Genomic DNA, 19786 nt, shown 5'->3' with positions numbered 1-19786 from the left:
CCTACCCCTGCTTTAGGGCAAGAATCCCGCCCCCCCGCCCCCCCACATCCCCCAGTGGGATTCAGAAGCCACGGGGCAGAGGCCAGGGCTTCGAGGAAGGGGATAACCCAGCCCCGGAATTCCGAAGGAGGATGAGCATCCCGCGCGCGCGAGACTCCCGCTTTCTGCGACGGTGAACTTCCCAGACCCGCAGCGAAACGGCGCGAGAAGGGGGGGGCGGGGGAACCCTACCTTTCTTGGGGCGGGGAAGGGGCGCAGCTCTGCGGAGGGAGGAGGAGGAGGAGGAGGAGACTCGGATTTTGGGGGTGGGAGGGGGAAAGGCAGTTCCGGCCGCTCGACGATTTTAACATGGAATCGCGCAAGAGAGATTGATTGACACGCCTGGCTCACAAATGGCATGGGGCCTGGGGGCGTGCCTGACGGAGCAAGGGCTCTCGAGCGCGAGCAAGTTACGTCTACCGCCCGGGCCGCGAACCCGACATTAGTTTCCCGCCACCGCCGAAGAAACGTCCCCCCCCGTCTGACGTCAGCAACCTGCGAGCATAGAGATAGTCAAAGTTAGAGTGGCCTCAGCAAACGCGGAGGAGGAGAAGGAGGAAAGGACCTGGTAGAGCAAGCGTAGGCCTGAGCTCTTTAAGAAATCATGTCTAGGAACGTGGTTGCCAGTGATTCCACGAGTGGCGTTTCTAATTTCCTCGTTCCTGCCTGTGACAGCTTGCTGCTTAGGAACGAGGAAATAGCTCCAGGCTTATACTACTACTACTAATAATAATAATAATATAATAATAATAATAATAATAATCATCATCATCATAAATAATAATAATAATAATAATAAAGTTGGAAGGGACCTTGGAGGTCATCTAGTCCAACCCCCTGCTCAGGCAGGAAACCTTATACCATTTCAGGCAAATGGCTGTCCAGTCTCTTCTTAAAAACCTCCAGTGTTGGAGCATTCACCACCTCTGGAGGCAGGTTGTTCCACTGGTTAATTGTTCTAACTGTCAGGAAGTTTCTCCTTAGTTCTAGGTTGCTTCTCTCCTTGACTAATGATGCTTTTAGAACTACAACTCCCGGCTGCCACAAGGAAGAGGGGGGCAATTTATTTACCAAAGCAGCTGAAGGCAGGACAAAAAACAATGGATGGAAACTAACCAAGGAGAGAAGCAACCTAGAACTAAGGAGAAATTTCCTGACTGTTAGAACAATTAACCAATGGAACAGTTTGCCTTCAGAAGTTATAGAGCTTCATCACTGGAAGCTTTCAAGAAGAGACTGGACTGCTCTTTGTCAGAAATGGTGTAGGGCTTCCTGCTTGGGCAGGAGGTTGGATTAGATGAGCTACAAGATCCCTTCCAACTCTATTCCGTTCCATTCCATTCTCCTGAAGAAGTGCTCCATCGTGGGACGTATCGTGACTTTTTTTCCATTGCCAGCAATGGGGTGGGCGCGTTTTCGTCATGACGCATCCGGTCCATGGGCCGGCAGTTTGACACCCCTGGTAGGGTTTCCTACTTGAGCAGGGGGTTGGACTAGATGACCTCCAAGATCCCTTCCAACTCTGTTACTATTACTTAGAGAATTGTGGTTCATGAGATCAGGGAGGTGGACTAGGACATTCAACAGCCCCTAACTGACTTTGAAGACCTCAGAAACTAAACAGGCTGAATCTGGTTAGTTCATGGATGAGGAAAATCGTAATTGTGCAGGCTGGACTGGGAATTTAAAAAGCATATTGGGGGGAAAAAGTTGTGGTAAACCAGTGGGATATATGGGATCAATAAATTCCAGATATGTCTGTACAAGAGCAAAGTTTGGCATGAGGGATTATTTTGCTGTATTTTGTTTTCTAAACAAAAGTTAATTGCAGAGCATAAGATTTCAACATATATCCTTGGATTTAGGTCAGGGAATTAAGGAGATAATTTTTCTGTGGGTGATTGAAATTCCAAGCCATTTTCTCCAATTTGCCTCAGGCATTTCTTCCCCAGTCTGAAATCTGGGAGAGAGCCATTCATTTCATGCAACTGGCTGGAACTTTTGACATTCTGAGGTATAAAGTCTGATGCTCCTGCTCCTAAAAAAAAAATCCACCCAGCTCAGGTATTGGATACTATCAGAGGCTTGGACTTGCTCATCCGCAAGGCATCTTCCACATCAATCACAGGAATAAAATCTGCATTGGCAATGGCAGGACAAATTTTAATAGCAAAATTTTCCTTTTCTGAAAAATTCTACAATTATTAAGTAAGCATACTGGTGAAGTTATTACTATTTTGGGGAGCACAGGCATAACTATTAATTGTAACATAGACATACAGTTCAAAATCCATTGCACTGACCATGACAAATGCCCTCCTCAATTGTTCAGAATTCTTTTGGGGGGTAGGAGACAGCCTTTCCACCCTGTCTGGCTCTCAGTTTTTCAAGGTTCAAAAGGAACTGCAGGACACTATTACTAAAGTTGCTTTGGATAGCAAGATGAGCAGCATATAAATTTAGTAAATAAACAGAATAAAAAGAATAAATAAATAACTATACTGTATGGGAGTGGAACTCTGTAACCCGAGTCCTCAATTTATGAGGTACTGTAGATGTCTAGCCAAATGTAGTTAGGATTTTTCCCCCAGACCATTTCCACAACCAGAAGGATGAAGGCAGAAGAAACAGTGCTGTCCCCATTTTTTGTCCATGCATACAGTTCCTGAATAGCTTAAAGAGGCTAAGAACAAACTTGAATTCAAAATGCCAATTCTGACAACCTTCCCTGTGTACATGGAAATGGTACAGCTTTTGTCTGCTTGGTTTTATATCTCTTCTGATAAACTAGAAATAAATATGTAATCTTCTTCTTGTGCCATATCCGTTATCGGATGTTGGCAATCATGTTGGCGATCCTATTTTTATCAGCAGCTGCATGAAAAAGTACTGCTGAGTTTTGTCCAAACCAGTCCCTTAGATTTTGAAGCCATGATCTTCTGCCTGGACCTCGCTTGCCTTCAATCTTTCCCTGGACGATTAAATGGAGTATGCCGTATTTTTCTGGGTGTCACATCACATTTCCGAGATATTCTAATTTTAGTTTTTTAACTGTTTTGATGATTTCCCATGGCTTTCCCAGGCAGGATATCACCTCATTTCTGATCTTGTCAACCCAGTTTATACATAACAGCTGCCTGTAAATCCACATTTCAAATGCTTCTAGTCTCTTCAGGTGGCCTTCTGTCAGAGACTAACTCTCTACTCCATAGAGCAGGATAGAAAAAATACAGACTATAACAGGGGTAAGCAACCCTGGCTCTTTTATGACTCGTGGTCTTCAACTCCCAGAATTCCTGAGCCAGTGCTGGCTCAGGAATTCTAGGAGTTGAAGTCCACGAGTCATAAAAGAGCCAAGGTTGCCTACCCCTGGACTATAATGTCTCTTTGAGTGTACCAGCTAATATTAATTAGCAGGAAATTTCAGCATCATTGCTTTTTAGGTTATTTGACACTAGACACTATTTGACACAATATTTCAACAGCTAGATTAAAAACAACAAAAACAATCAAATAAAAAAATTGTTCAGCTTTTCCTTGGTGTATTGGTTTTACTCTCTCAACAATTAGGAAGTTGCAGTTTCCATTCTGAGTTCTGAATATCAAAACTGACAATATCATTTAAATAATATCAGACAACAGCAGAGGGCAGTAATTTAGAAATGGCAATGATATGTTGGAACCAGCAGATGGCTGTCCAGTATTAAAAAAATAAAAATTGCCAACCATTGCAACCCAGAAAAGAACATTACGTCTCCATATTATTTCCTCGTTCACCCAAGTTTCTTCTCACATACATAACATAAGAATAGCCACAGAGTAGCTAAGGATTAGGTACTTAGTGCAATTTTGCCTGATTTGGAGAGTTTTAATAACAACAAGGAAAAAGGCTGGTCACCCAGCACATAGGCTGTTCTGAGGCATAAACAATATAAATGGGTTAGGAATGAACACAAAACATACATTCTTGAGCAGGACCACTAGGAAGAAAAAAAGACCTTGCTGGCATCCAATTATAGGACATTGTTGCCAGGAACAGTATTATAATTCAAACAAACATTGAATATATGTTTCAGGCACTCTCTAATTATAATGTTATTCTCTGTTTTATTGATGTAATTTGTAAGTGATCCAGAGTGGCCATCACACTTTGGAGAAACAGCTTTGAATAAGCAAATCTAATTCAATCTGATCTGTACTTTATAATTAGAATAGGAAATGACAGTTTACGCAACTGAATCCACAACTGGATCCTGTTCAATGTGGGTTTCGGTGTGGATTATATATATGTGCTCAGTAGGAGGCAGCACCTGTTCAATCTTGTCTGAGTTCAGAGGCTACACATAAAGCTGAATCAGATCAATGTTCAGAAGGTAAAGCTAGAGAAAATATTCTGTGGCCAAGCCACAGTTAAAGGAAAACATTCTTCCACTTCACCCTATGAAACGGGCTAAATGGCCTGTTTGAACAATGCCTCTCTGTGGCATTTGGACTCTGAAAACTACAATACCAGAGAAATTTCAACAAAATTGTTTTCCTCACTTGAATCTCACCAAAGATTCTGGGCCAAATTTAACAAATTTAGCAAATTCAAGATAAAAGGCAAAGAAAGTAAAGTGATCTTTAAAGTTGAACTTGCCTCGTAGTCACTGCCATATCCATGATTTTCTGGACACAGGCCAGAAGTAATTTGGCTCTGCTCACTGCCATTTCTGTGTCCTAGTTGCAAATAACCCAGGGTCCAATAGTGGGCCACAGCCCAGAAGTTGGAAACCCCTGCTTTAGAGATCTTCCATCCAAAGTGATTCTGCTTAGCTTCTGATCTCAGACAAGGTCATCCAGATGCTATTACCTGCTGAGATATTATGCATCTGTAGGTCAGCAGCAGGAACAAAAAAAGCCAATTTGGTATACAGATAATCCTTGACATGTGATAGTAATGAGGCCTGCCCATATAGTCATATGTTGTGACAGCCATAAAACAAGTCAGTCTCCTGACTGACCCAATTTTACAACTTTTTTGTGATGGTTGTTAGGTGAATGCAGCAGTCACTAAGTGAATGCTGCAGTCATTAAATGAATACTGAGGTCATTAAATGAATCAATGGTTTGCTATGGGTGCAGTCTTGCTGAAAACTGGAGGTGCTGGTTTTCAGAAAAAAAACATAAAACATGGTCACATAACTGCAGAATGCTGCAAGCCGCTGTAGATGCAGACATGTTGCTCGTGCCCCCAAAGTTCAGTCCCATGACTTGAGGAGGCCCAACCATTTGAACTTTGAATCCAGGTCATAAGTCCCCCTTTTCGGGTCAGTCACAACTTTGAATGGTTGCCAAGTGACTCAACTGTAATTAAGGAAGGCTATAAGTTCCAATCCCAGCATCAACATGAAGCCACCAATATGGGTGACTTTGGGCCAATCACTCTCCTAAAAATTCTGTCAAACTGAGGTGTATATGAGCAACAAAATTTAAAATAAGCAAGAAGTAGTGTATGGATTGAAAATCCCAGTAAGCATTTGCCCCCTCTACCTATTCCTCCTCAATCATGGAGGGTATGTGCTCCAGCCCCCCCCCCCAAAAAAAAACCTGGGAAGCCACTCCATGATAAAATGGGTTGCATCTTACAACTTTCCAAAACACACTTATTTCTAAAGGTGTCACAAAACTGTCCTTTTTGCTGCATTGGATTCCCATGTTGCCCATTTGGGACTAACTTTATATACAGTCTGAAATAACAGTCTGTGATAACTGAAACAGGATCGTTTCTTTCGATAGCCCAGTAAAAATACTGACTAGTGTACAATATCTGTGAAAATGGCAAACTTCACCACAGAAATCATGCAATTATGCAGACTGGGAAATGCTCTACATTAGAAATTCTGTTCTGGAACTATATAAGAACTGTCTTATATTGTATGATAGCATCCAAAGGAATCTGTTAGCACCTTTTTTGACTAAGACAGTTTATTGAAAGATCTAAGCTTTTCTGAGCTTCAGCTACATGAGATGCATAGAATGACCAGATTGATGTAGGATTTAATTGGTGCCGAGATGGGGGAGAAAAGGTGAGGGGAAACAGAACGCAGACCCAGGTTCCACAATAACAGCTTTTTTTTTTAATCATTCAGTTGTGGCCGATTCTAGGAGTCAGCCTCCACAAGTTCCTGAAGTTTTGCTGGCAAGCTTTTTGAGAAGTAATTTGCCATTGCATCCTTCTTAGGGCTGAGATTTAGATTTAGATTTTATTTTTTTATTTTTTTTAAATCCCATTTATATCCCGCCCTTCTCCGAAGACTCAGGGCGGCTTACAATCTAAGCACAAATCAATGTGCTTAGCAATAGCCTTCATTCTATGTATATGCCTGCTTATTAGATTTATATACCCAAAGTCACCTAGTTAGCTTTGTGCCCAAGGTGGCAGTCAAACTCAGTCTCCATGTTTCTAGCCTGATGCCTTAAACCACTAAACCAAATTTGAAAAATAATACAAATAATAATCAACCACTGATGTATTACAGGGCTTTTCAACCTTTTCACCCGTTGTACCACTTTTAGGGTATGGCAACATCCGAGTACCAGTTGCCTAGCAAGGTGTCAAAAACTTGATGACACCACCCCACCCACCAAAAAAGGAAAAAAATAATGAAGTACAGGTAGTCCTCTACTTACAACATTTTGCTTAGTGACTGTTCGAAGTTACAATGGCACTAAAAAAAGTGCCCCCCAAGCCACAGCTGAGCAAGACACCTGCCTGTCCGCCCGGCAGCGTTCTTCCTCCTGTACGAGGTTTTCATTGTTGCGAGCATTTCTGTTGAGGATTGGCAGCAGTAGTGGGGTTGAGGGGGTGTTTGGTTTTTATTCCCCCCATCTGCTGGATGGTTGCAGTAGGTTTTGGTCACTTCACATGACCCTGGAACACTGTGACCGTCATAAATATGAATCAGTTGCCAAGCATCTAAATGTAAATCATAAGACCCTGGAGATGCTGCAACATTCCAGCTGATTGGTGCTTCTTCTGGGCTCAGCAGAAGCGCCAGGATTAGTGCTGAGCTCCAACTGGAGCCTGGCATTGATCCTGGTGCTTCCACTGAGCTCTGACAGCCCTGAAGAAGCACTGATCCTGGTGCTTCCACTGAGCCCTGACAGCCCTGCAGCTCCAGCTGTCTCTTGCTCAGGCTTGTGCAGTGCTGTCACCAGTTCAGCTCATTCCCCTCCCCCGCTACTTCTCTAGGATGGTCGTGTACCACCTGCCAGGTGCCAATGTACCACAGGTGGTACCTGTAACCTCTGGTTGAAAAGCCCTGATGTATTATATCAGTTACGTTTAATTTACTCATTAACCTAACATAATCTCATTCTGCATAACTGTCTTCCTCTGCCTTCCCACCTAGTTTGTTTCAAATCCTATACCAACCTAATCACTTTACCTGTGGGTAGATTGATATAGGATTTAATTTACTTTACCTAGCTACTTTATCTGATGAAATGAATTTCAGTTCACATACACACATACCTGGAAGAGAAATTTTAAAGTACCAACACACAATCTATGGCTGGTTTCCTCAAGTCTTGAAATCGACTCTCCTATTATCATTCCACGTAAAAAAGTACACTTTACACAATATATACCTAGCTAGAGCACGGGAGTCAAACCCGCGATGTCACGTGACGTGTCGCGACGTATCACAACTTTTTTCCCATTGCTGGCAATGGGGTGGGTGTAGTTTTGGCGTGACGGATCCGGCCTACAGGCCGGCACTTTGACACCCCTGGCCTAGAGGATCATATCTCCCTACAGAAGTCAGCCTGGCTTCAACAGTTGAGATGGGGAAAGCAGCTGATTGTTCTCATTTCAGGGAGGTTGGGAGGCTGAGGCTCAGAAGTGCTGTTTTTCAGTGGTGGCACTGACCCTGTGGAACAGCCTCCCACTTGAGGTTAGATCTACTTGTTTCTTGGCCATTTTCTGGAAGTGGTTGAAGTAGTTAAAAGACTAACTCTTACAGAGGGCAGTTGGGATCATGAGCTCTTGGTTTGGCATTGCCCTGAATGTTTCATAGACTTTTGTCCTTTTATGTATTTCTTCTTTATAATATTGTAGGCGGCAGAGTTTCAACTAAGTAAGAAAAGAGCAGGCTGTTATCTGAAAATAGTCCTTACCATAAAAATAAGATAAAAAAGTAAAGTCCCTTGGAGTCCTGCTTGATCCCTGGTTACCTCATGGGCATGTCCATACAATGCAGCAATATAATCACAGCTTGGTACTTTTACCTTCAAAAATGTTTTTCAACTTCAAAAAGTTGTTGGAAGTAGTTCTGGAGCCTCTGTTTCAGAAATTACTGGGTCAGGCTGATCTTTGTGGCTATTATTTTCAACAATGACCAGGAAAAATAGCAACATGCTTATGTAAGAGTGGTGTTTCCTGCTCTTGTTTTGCAACCTCTGGGGTTTTCCCAAGAATTCATCTTCATCTCAAAAGCCTAGCAGAATGAAATGCAGGCAACACAGACCAAGGTGGGAATCACTGCAGCACCATAATGTAAATCGTTCATAGTAAGTAGTAAAAATGTGACTGATTGATTAACTTGTGAAACTAAAAGGAGATATAATTTACTATAGGAATCAAAATTAACTTTTATCAATTGTAAAGATTCATAGCTGCCTCTAGATGGCACTTGGCTTCAGTTCAACTGATTTTGAGACATTGAAGGCTTTTGACTGCACACTATAGCAATGGCTATGCCAGATCTTTTTTTTTATTTTTATCTTCCTTTTTATCTCAGCATGCTAATTTTTTCATTCCATTTTTGTTCGAATTTTAGCCAAGACAGAAAAATGAACAAGCAACACGGGATAGTAGGTGTTTTTCAGAAAGGATTTGTCCCAAGCTGATGGATTTTCCCCTTGATTTTGGAACTTCCAGCTGCTTTCTGTCACACCCCATGGATCCATGCCCAGCACTGACTCACCACAAGTATAAATAGGCAGTGCAGTTAGGCCTGTAACTATTGGCAAGAGGGAGCTCTGGAGCACTGACCTTATCCATAAGCCCCAGCCACTGTTTTATATGGCATTGCTCATGATACTACTTCATATCATTCCCAGCCTTTAGGTAAAGCCACGTGAAAATGTCTAGCTGTGCCAGCTTTAAAATACCAAGCTCATCCCAACCCAATTCTTGATGTTGATGCAATGTGGCACTTTCCTCTATGCTAGGTGTCTCCATGCTGCCTGGGGAATTCTGGGAGTTGAATTCCCCAAGTCATAAAATTGCCAAGTGTGGAGACTCCCTGATCCATGCTATAGTTAGATGAAGTGACACTTCCATTTCTTCTACTGGAATTTCTGCCGGAGCAGGGGGAGACTAGATGACCTCCAAGGTCCCTTCCAACTTCTTCTTCTTCTTCTTCTTCTTCTTCTTCTTCTTCTTCTTCTTATTATTATTATTATTATTATTATTATTATTATTATTATTATTATTATTATTAATCCACCTTACTGATGGTCATCTTCATCTACACCTTTCCAGCATTAAAGATATTGTTATTATTATTATTATTATTATTATTATTATTATTATTATTATTATTAATAATAATAATAATAATATCTTTAATGCTGGAAAGGTGTAGATGAAGATGACCATCAGTAAGGTGGATTAATAATAATAATAATAATAATAATAATAATAATAATAAGAAGAAGAAGAAGAAGAAGAAGAAGAAGAAGAAGAAGAAGAAGTTGGAAGGGACCTTGGAGGTCATCTAGTCTCCCCCTGCTCAGGCAGAAATTCCAGTAGAAGAAATGGAAGTGTCACTTCATCTAACTATAGCATGGATTAATAATAATAATAATAATAATAATAATAATAATAATAATAATAATAATAATAATATCTTTAATGCTGGAAAGGTGTAGATGAAGATGACCATCAGTAAGGTGGATGGACTAAAGTGGAATGGAATTGAAACTGGAATGGCAATGGCAATGGGTGTACCATTGGGATCTTCATCTTTGCAATAGTTAAGGGATCTGCCCAGCTTCTCCTTGGTCACTTTGGTTCTTACCTCCAGCCATTGGGAAGCGGCCCTTATGTTTTTTCTGGCTTGAACTACAGAGGAGGTCAAACACCTGGCTGCCACAAAGGCACCTGTGACTTTTCAAGCTCCTCCAGCACTCAGGAGACAGAGTTAGCTACACACATTCACGTGCATGTAATTTAATGCTCTTTTGAAAGAATTCTAGCTATCTGTGAAGCAAAGAAGATTGACTTAAACTTGGCATGAAGATGAGGTCTGCTATCTGTGTGCTTCTAGTTTGTCAGCAATGAGTGCATTTGATATTTCCTGCTGTATCTACCAACAAGGAGCTTTTCATATTTTTTTATTCTCCTTATGGCATTGTTGCATATGCTATGGAGACAGGTGGTTGCCTACTCCTACACTATTTTTGCCTGCTCCATGGATTATCGATGTTGTCAGAAGCAGCTACTTCCTATCGGTGTGGCTTATGGTTGCAAACAAAATTGGATACTTTTGGTATTTTTAACACTCTCAATCAGCACTGCCATTCCTTGCAACATTGGATAGGTGATAAGACTTTCCTCTGCTGTCCCTGGCAAAAGGCTTTCTATATTTTTTATTTTTATTTTACTATTTTTATTATTTCTGAGGATTCATGTCCAAACTGTTACCTTAGCTAGCCAACCATCTCACAACTAGTACATTGCAATTCCAGTTGCTATTTTCTGTAATGCAATATAGTTTCTAATGATGTCTAGGATGAAATGGGTTAGGGCGGTGTTTGTCAACCTTGGCAACTTTAAGATGTGTGGACTTGACGTTCACAAATTTTATAGATGCCAAGGTCGAGAAACTGGTTTAGGGGAAAAATGCTGCTACTTTACTTAATTCCTTATTTGCAGAACAACCTGCCATAATGATCGGTGTTACTATTTAGGCGTAGGCCTATCATAACTGCAACTTCTTCCTGGCCACCCAGTGGCCACTTCCAGGCACTGGTGTCCACAAGATCAGAACTGGAACTGGACTGCTTGGTCTCATGCTACCATTCTCCTGCAACATCAGTCGAAGGGGAAAAAACTTACTGGTTATTGATGGTTTCATCCCAGCCCTCCTTTTTTGCCCCCAATTAGTCCCTATCATGTCTAAACCAGGCAGCTCAATTAGAAAAGCTACGCAACCTGCAGAGGTTGCAAACACTTGAGGAAATCTCACTAGGGCAGACATGTCAAACACAAGGCCCGGGGGCCGGATCCGGCCCGCGAAGTGGTTTCATGTGGCCCGCGAAGCCACCTTGGAAACAGTGAGGGAACGGCCCCCACTGCCTTGGCCCTGAGACCCTCCTTCTACCAGAGACCCTCAGATCTGTCCCACTCCTGCCCAGGCCCCCATAGGCACCCTTGATGCGAACGATGTAGAGCTGGCCACGTCCACCCAGTAGGCCATACGCACTCTAGCCACGCCCACCCAGTAAGCCACACCCACCCTGGCCATACCCACCAGGCCCCCTGAGGGCAACCGCAATGCTGATGCGGCCCTCAATGAAATTGAGTTTGACACCCCTGCACTAGGGTCACCCCAAGCCCATCCCTTATTATTTATTTATTTATTTATTTATATTTATATACCGCCCTTTTCCCGAGGGACTCAGGGCGGTTTACAGGGCAGATTAAAACAATACAATATATACAAGTTAAAATAAAAATTAAATTAGATAGCCCCCAAAAATAAAACCTTAAAAACCCTGAGTCCAGGCTGGCAAGCTCGAATAGCCAAGTCTTAGGTCAGGGGTCCCCAATCCCCGGTCCATGGACCAATACCGGGCCACGGCATGCCAGCAACCGGTCCACACAAACAAGCAAAGCTCTATCATGGGATGCAGGCAGCACACAAAACCATGTACCCTTGCTCCATGGAAAAAACCCTCTTAAAGGAACTGGTCCCTGGTGCCCAAAAGGTTGGGGACCTCTGCCTTAGGGCCCGCCATCTTTTAGTTAGTAAAGGAACTTGGTAGGTTGCTATTCCAAGCACCTGCCTCCCTGCCCAACCAGTGAAGCTTCTTGGGAAGGAAAACCAGACCCAAGAAAACCACAGGTCCCTTTCTTTAACTGGTGACTGGAGGTTGTTAAGAAACTGGACAGCCATTCGTCCGGATCTCCTGCTTGAGCAGAGGGTTGGACTAGAAGACCTCCAAGATCCCTTCCAGCTCTATTATTCTGCGTTCTCCATTCGCATCCCACCAGGCTCAAGGTTGACTCAGCCTTCCATCCTTCCGAGGTAGGTAAAATGAGGACCCAGATTGTTGGGGGCAATTAAGCTGACTTTGCAATAATGCCGCTTGGGGTGTGTGTGAAAGCCCTAATAAGCAGGCATACACATAGAATGAAGGCTACTGCTAAGTTTGTAAAGCCGCCCTGAGTCTTCGGAGAAGGGCTGGATATAAATGGAATAAAAATAAAAATAAAATAAAATAAAATGAATTACTGCTCTCTTTCCCCACCCCACCCCACCCCTGCCTTTTAAGACCGGTGGAGAATACCGTCAGATCGCCGCCTGGAACAACCCTTCATCCGCCGCAGCGTTTCCCCCTCACCCTTAAAAGTCCTCCCTCCCACCCAAGGAATCCCAAGTTCTTTTAATAATTCTCTTCTCAGGAAATTCCCTCTCTTCCTTTTTTTTTTTTTTGTTGTTGTTGTTGCTGTGCGCCTTTCTCTCTGTGTGGCGCTACCGTCCTCTAGTGACCCGCCGACGTTAGTAGCGATTCCGGGAAAATCCTCGATTTCATTGAGACCACGCTCCTTTTGCAAGAAAACGAAACTTAAGAGGCCGGGAGAATTCGCCTTTCAGAAGAATGGAAGATAGCGCCGCCTCCGCGCTCTTCCCTTCCCTCCCTCCCTCCCTCCCTCCCTTGTGATTCCCTGGGGCTGCCTTCCTCCGAGGCACGGGCAGGCCCGCCGATCGTGACTGCTCGTTGGAGTTTCTGTAAATCAGCGTTTCCCAACCTTAGGAACTTGAAGATGCGTGGACTTCAACTCCCAGAATTCCCCAGCCAGCATAGCTGGCTGGGGAATTCTGGGAGTTGAAGTCCACGCATCTTCAAGTTCCTAAGGTTGGGAAACGCTGCTGTAAATCAGCCGAGTTGCAAGTATCGGGAAGTCCGAAAGTAGCCCGCTTTCTCCACTTAGCGATGTGCCCGTCTGTATCCAGAGCCCTTCCGGAGATCGGGGTTGGGGGGTTGGGTGTGGCGGGAAGGGAACCGGGGAGACACTGCTCCAGCAGCCTGTGAACGGTTGTGGGCCTGCTGTTTACTTTGAGCCGGAAGTGAGGCTCTATTTACAGGACCCGTTTGCTGAAGGAAAGAAAGGAGGAAGGGAAGGGAATGAAAGAGAGGCCGGAGAGCGAGATGATCATGATGACAAGGAGGAGGAGGATGATGATGATGGTGGCGGCATCCGTTCAGTCATGTCTCCGACTCTGTGGAGCCAGGTCTCTCCACATCTTCCAAGTTTGCACTGACTGCTTCTTTGAGTTTCTCTCTGCTCTGGCTGGTGTCAGCTTTGACCATATCCAGCCATCGTGTTCTTTGGCCTGGTTTCCTTTTACTGCTAAACTCTTCCCAACATAATTTACGTTCTCCAGTGAAATCCCCCGCATGACATGGCCAAAATAAGTGAGAAGCAGCTCTTGTTATTTTTCCTTCCAGTGACCAGAGAGACCAAGGGTATCTGGATTGATTTATATTTTCCTAACCCCTTGAATCAGATGCCCAAGGTGCCTCCAAAACACACTTTTTAAAATGAAATGGCCCTGCCTCATTCATGTCCTTTTAACACTGCTTCTGCCCAAGTTGGGTTTGCATTCATTTATCCTTCCATCCATCCTTCCCTCCAGCTTTTCAGGTAATTTCCTAATTGTTAAGAAGAGAAGGATTGACTGGTGGCTGGTACTATGGATTGGCTTGTGCAGACACCATTTCTCTGGTTGGATCCCATGCTGGTTACAAGAATGCTTGGGACCTCACTGGGTTGTCGAGATCAACAAACAAATTCAGCGCAAGCCAATATTTTTAACTTCCAGAAAACATCACAATCCAACTCACAGGGTGGTTGTTGTGAGGAAAATAGAAGGAGGAAGGAGAATTAGGTATGTTCACTACCTTGAGTTAACTATAAAAATAATAAAGGCGGGAAATAAAACTGGTTCTCAGCCTCAATAAGTTTAAAATGTATGTTCCCTTATTCCACAGCATAATTTCCTTCCCCAGATAGTGAAAAAGGTTAAATATTTGGGTATATATTTATCAGCCAAATGCTCAACAATAAAAGAAGATAATTATACAAAGTTATTGAAACAAATAAATCTAGACTTGGAAAAGTGGAAGAATTTACAATTGTCATTACTAGGAAGAATTGCTACAGTTAGTGAATATATTGCCTAAGATTTTATTTTTATTTCAAACAAGTCCGATAAAACTTGGGGAAAAATTCTCCCAAGAGTTGAATTCATTAATTTTGAAGCTTGTATGGCAAGGAAAGAAAGCTAGAATAAAGATGAAAATGTTGCAAGATGCTAAGGAAAATGGAGGTTTTGGACTATCTGAGTGGGCTTTGTATTATCAAGCATCTGTATTAACATGGGTGAAAGAATAGATAATGCTTAGGAATAAAAGGTTATATTTGGAGGGACATGACTTACAATTGGGGTGGCATGCTTTTTTGTGGTACAGGAAAAACAAAATCCATAAGTATTTTCAAAATCACTGTATTAGAAATGCTTTGATAACAGTATGGGGAAAAATTAAAACAAAAATATACGTAAAAATTCCAGGGTGGTTATCAACGACGGAAGTTTTCTCACACCCAAATTTGTTAGATTTTGAAAAAACTTGGGCATATAGAGATATTTTGAATACTGATAGGACATTAAAATCGAAACAAGAGCTGGAAAATCAGGGCATCAACATGTCATGGTGGGTATTGTTACAAATACAAAATAGATATGAAAAAGATGTGAAACTGTACGGATTTTATAAAGAACAAACCATTTAATAAGATATTAACTTCTGATGAGAAATTAAGAAAATGTATATTTTTTTAATTAATTTTAGAGATGGAAAGTGAACAAACTAAAGAGTCAATGACAAGGTGGGCGAAAAACTTTGGTTGTAATATACAATTAGAAAAATGGCAAAAAATTATGGGAGAGAAATTATAAATTGTCAATGTCAACTGTGTACAAAGAAAATTTATATAAAATGTTTTATAGATGGCATTTGCCACCAGCAAGATTAGCAAAAATGTTTAAAAATGTGTTAGATAAATGTTGGAAATGTAAACATAATTCATGTACGTATTATCATATCTGGTGGACATGTGACAAAGTAAAGGCCTATTGGAAAAAAATACATGCTTGGTTAGAAAAAATATTAGGAGAACATGTAGTAGTTAATCCTGAATTTTTTTTATTAGGTATAGTACCAGAAAAGATTAATAAGCAAAACTTATATTTGGTTCTACATATTACAACCACAGCAAGAATAAGCTACGCGCAATGTTGGAAGAATGAACGAATACCTTCAGAGGAAGAGGTAATTAAAAAATTACTGGAATGCGCTGAGATGGACAGACTAACCATGAGGCTGAAAGACAAAGAAGAAACAGAATATTACCAAAACTGGAATTTATTCTACAAATGGCTAGAGGAGAGAACCAAAGAGTAGGACTTGATTATGTATTAGCATTTTATGAACCCAGACCACACACTGATTGAAAAATTAACATATGTATGTAGAAAAAAAAATAAAAAAGAAAAGGCTGCACATCTCCAGAACTACAAGGAAAAGTATAGGTACAGAGAGGGGAGACAAGAAAAGATGGAGGACAAAAGGGAAGATCAGCTCAAGAATAAGTGGCAAATTAAATGCTGTGAAAGTTCCTTCAACAACAAGTTGTCAACGGAAAGGGCGAGGCAAAATGCACGACCCACACAATATGATATTTCTGCTGATGTTGGTGCCATGGTCAAAGTCTGCCCTCACTGTTCTGCGTTCCTATTCCCTGGAAAAACCTGCCAATTTGTGCTGTATGAAGGGAAAGGTCAGGATAGGCAATTTGCAATCCCTACCTAATGAAGTCCTGAATTCACATAATAAGGATGAACCTATTTCAAATGAGTTCAGGAAGAACATCAGACAATGTACACAGCCTCTTCCAAATGATATCCTTTCGTGCCAAGTTTATTCTTCCAACAAGGAACAGATGGAATCCTTCTGAAATTATTCGAGGTCAAATCCCATCATTACATCACACATTTAATGCCAGACCCCAACCAGCCAGCCAAATGTATTCAAATTTACTTAATGGATCCTCAAGACATCTTAGAATTGGGACTGGAGATGCTCCACAGTGGTAGTATTCAACATGAAATTGTTGAAGGAAGGGAGGGAGGGAGGGAAAGAATATCTCTGAAAGAATGACTCAGTGAGGTGGAGATTGTCTACTAGTACTTTAATTTGAATAAACCATGAAGTTAAAATATTGTTCTGTATGTATGATTTTCAGTTCGAATTAGATTCTGTGTCAAATTTATTTTTAAGGTACAAGTTTATTCTGGACATTAAAACATATTCCCACAACTTAGTTAATCATTCTTCCAAGGAGGGAATCAAGCTATACTTCCATAAGAAACAAATAATATGTGGTAATTAACATAGAAATGCTAATTAATGTACTTTGAAGGAATGTAAGGTTTAATAAAAATTTAACATAAATATAGCAAGTTGAAATGGAAGTTCACCTTTTAAAACTTGGTTCATTTTAGCATGGGTCCTTTTCCAAAATAGTTGAGCTTTACAACATTGCCACTAAATTTGCTCATTACCTTTGCAGCAATTTTTAGAGAATGTATTATCCATTTTACCAATCCAGATTGGCTGGATCATGATATCTTGTACCAATTTTCTCTGGCTATAATGTTCAGAATAATTATAATATTCTTCCATTGAATTACCCATTGTTGCATCTGTATTACTGCATTCAAATTCTGTATTCATTTAATCATACATTCTTTGACTTATCCAGCTTTTGAATAATCCTTTTTAACAGCTTATAAATTAAACCCAGCAGATATTCAAAATTTCATGTTATAAGGTTTTTGAATTCAGTCAAGGTTCCCAGTTTTTGCAGTTCTTTGTGGGCTACCTATGTATGATTGATATGAAGGCAAACCAAAATCAGGTCAAGCATTTATACCATGACTATCTTCAAAAGCATTGGCCCCTTTAAAAACCTGCTTATGGTAAGAGACATTCACCACATAAAAGATTTTCCAAGCTTGATGCCTTGCAGAGGTGTTGGGCTACAATTTCCAGTATGCTTAGCCAGGACAGACCATACATTTTGGATAATACTAGTTTAATTCTGAAGTACATCGGATCATAGAAAACTATTCTAGACCATATTGCCCAAACTCCTTTAGTCAGTGCTTTTTTTTGTTTTTTGTTTTTAAAAAGTGCCAGAACTCACGCACAGCTCCAGCTCCAGTCGAAAGCCCTTTACGGAGCAGGGGTGGGGAGAGGAAACCACTTTAGGGAGCTTCCGAGGCACAGATCACTCACCTGAAAAATGTCTGGCTCCTCCCTGCCATGGTTCCTGTAGCTGCTCTGATCTGAGGCCAGGGGACGCATCCACAGCTGCCCGTGGCCCGATCCAGGCTCCAGAGGCCTGGAAAAGACCTCTGCCACCTGGATCTATGGCCACGGAGTGATTTTGCAGCCCTCCCCGCACAATCTGATCTGGGCTCCAGAGCCCTTTTCCAATCCTCCGGAACCCAGATCCATGGCCGCGGAACCATTTAGCGGCCCCCTAGTGGCCTGATCTGGGCTCCGGAGGCCTGGAAAAGACCTCTGGAGCTCAGATATATGGCCGCAGAATGATTTTGCAGCCCCCAGTGCCCAATCTAGGCTCCAGAGGCCTTTTCCAGGCCTCCGGAGCCCAAATAGGGCTTCTGGGGGGCCACAAAATCATTCCACGGCCATGGATCCAGTCTCCATAGGCTTGGAAAAGGCCTCTGGAGCCCAGATTGGGCCGCAAGGGGGGGGCATAAAATCATTCCATGGCCATAGATCTGGGCTCCAGAGGTCTTTTCCAGGCCTCCAGAGCCCGGATCGGGCCACGGAGGGCTGTGGACACATCCCCTGGCCTCAGATCGGAGCGGCAGCAGGAACAGTGGCAGAGAGGAGACAGACCTTTTCCAGGTGAGTCCTGCATGGCAGGAAGGGAGGGGGAAGCATGAGAGCGTTAACTGAACGCTCGTAACTCACACTGGCATCTTAGAAGGAACTGGTTCTTCTATTCAAAAAAAGGTACTGGAATGCCATTCCGTATGTTCTATGACAGTGATGGTGAACCTATGGCACGCGTGCCAGAGGCGGCACTCAGAGCCCTCTCTGTGGGCACGCCTGCTGCCATCACTAGCAGGTTGTGCAGGTCCATTAGGCTACCGCCGGTGCCCAGAGCGGCAACCCTGCCCAGTACCCTGCCCAGGAAGCAAAGCAGCTGGCTAGCAAGCTCGAGTACAGGTGGTAGAGCATGCCCCTATGTGCTCAGCTGCCCCTGCCTCGCCTTGCCTTGCCCCACAGCAATGGCATCCATGCCCTACCTCCTGCCTCACCCTGCAGGACGAGCCTCCTGCCCACCGCCCCACCCACCAGAGACCCCCTGGATCTCCCCAAGTCCTGCCCAGCCCCCACAGGCAACCCCCCCATGAGCAACATCAAGGTGGCCACACCTAGCCTGGCCACGCCCACCAAATCTGCCATGACCACATCAGCCATGCCCACCCAGTGGGCCATGCCCCCCATCCCCCTTGAGGGCACCACAATGCTGATGCTGATGGGTTTTGGGTTGCGGTTTGGGCACTCGGTCTCTAAAATGTTCACCATCACTGTTCTATGACAAAAAAAGCACTGCCCTTAGTTCAAAGTCAACAAAAAAGACAGCAGTAATCAGAAAAACATGTTGCCTCCCATTGACTGCTCGGTATCCTCAGAAATTAATCACTGAACTTATCTAAACAAATATAACCAGAAAGACACTAGTCAAGCATTGACAATCAAATAGTCATCCAAATTAGAACAATATGAATGTTAAACAAACATACTATATTGGGTCATCTATAGTAATTACTTACTTTGTGGCATGTTGTTGTTAGCTGTAAAGTCGTGTCTGACCCATCGCGACCCCATGGACAACATTCCTCCAGGCCTTTCTTCCTCTACCATCTTCTGGAATCCATTTAAGCTCACCCCTACTGCTTCAGTGACTCCATCCAACCACCTCATTCTTTGTCGTCCCCTTCTTCTATTGCCCCCAATCTTTCCCAGCATTAGGCTCTTCTCCAGTGAGTCCTTCCTTCTCATTAGGTGGCCAAAGTATTTGAGTTTCAACTTCAGGATCTGGCCTTCTAAAGAGCAGTCAGGGCTGATCTCCTCTAGGACTGACCGGTTTGATCACCTTGCAGTCCAAAGGACTCGCAGGAGTCTTCTCCAGCACCATAGTTCAAAGGCCTCAATTCTTTGGCGCTCAGCCTTTCTTATGGTCCAACTTTCACTGCCATACATTGCAACTGGGAAGACCATAGCCTTGACTAAACGCACTTTTGTTGACAGGGTGATGTCTCTGCTTTTTAGTGTGCTGTCTAGATTTGCCATTGCTTTCCTCCCCAGA

The sequence above is a fragment of the Vipera ursinii genome (genome assembly GCF_947247035.1).
Source record: "Vipera ursinii genome assembly, chromosome: 2".
Classification (NCBI taxonomy): Eukaryota; Metazoa; Chordata; class Lepidosauria; order Squamata; family Viperidae; genus Vipera; species Vipera ursinii.
The sequence above is the reverse complement of the archived record's forward strand: the minus strand, read 5'-3'. Positions refer to the sequence as shown.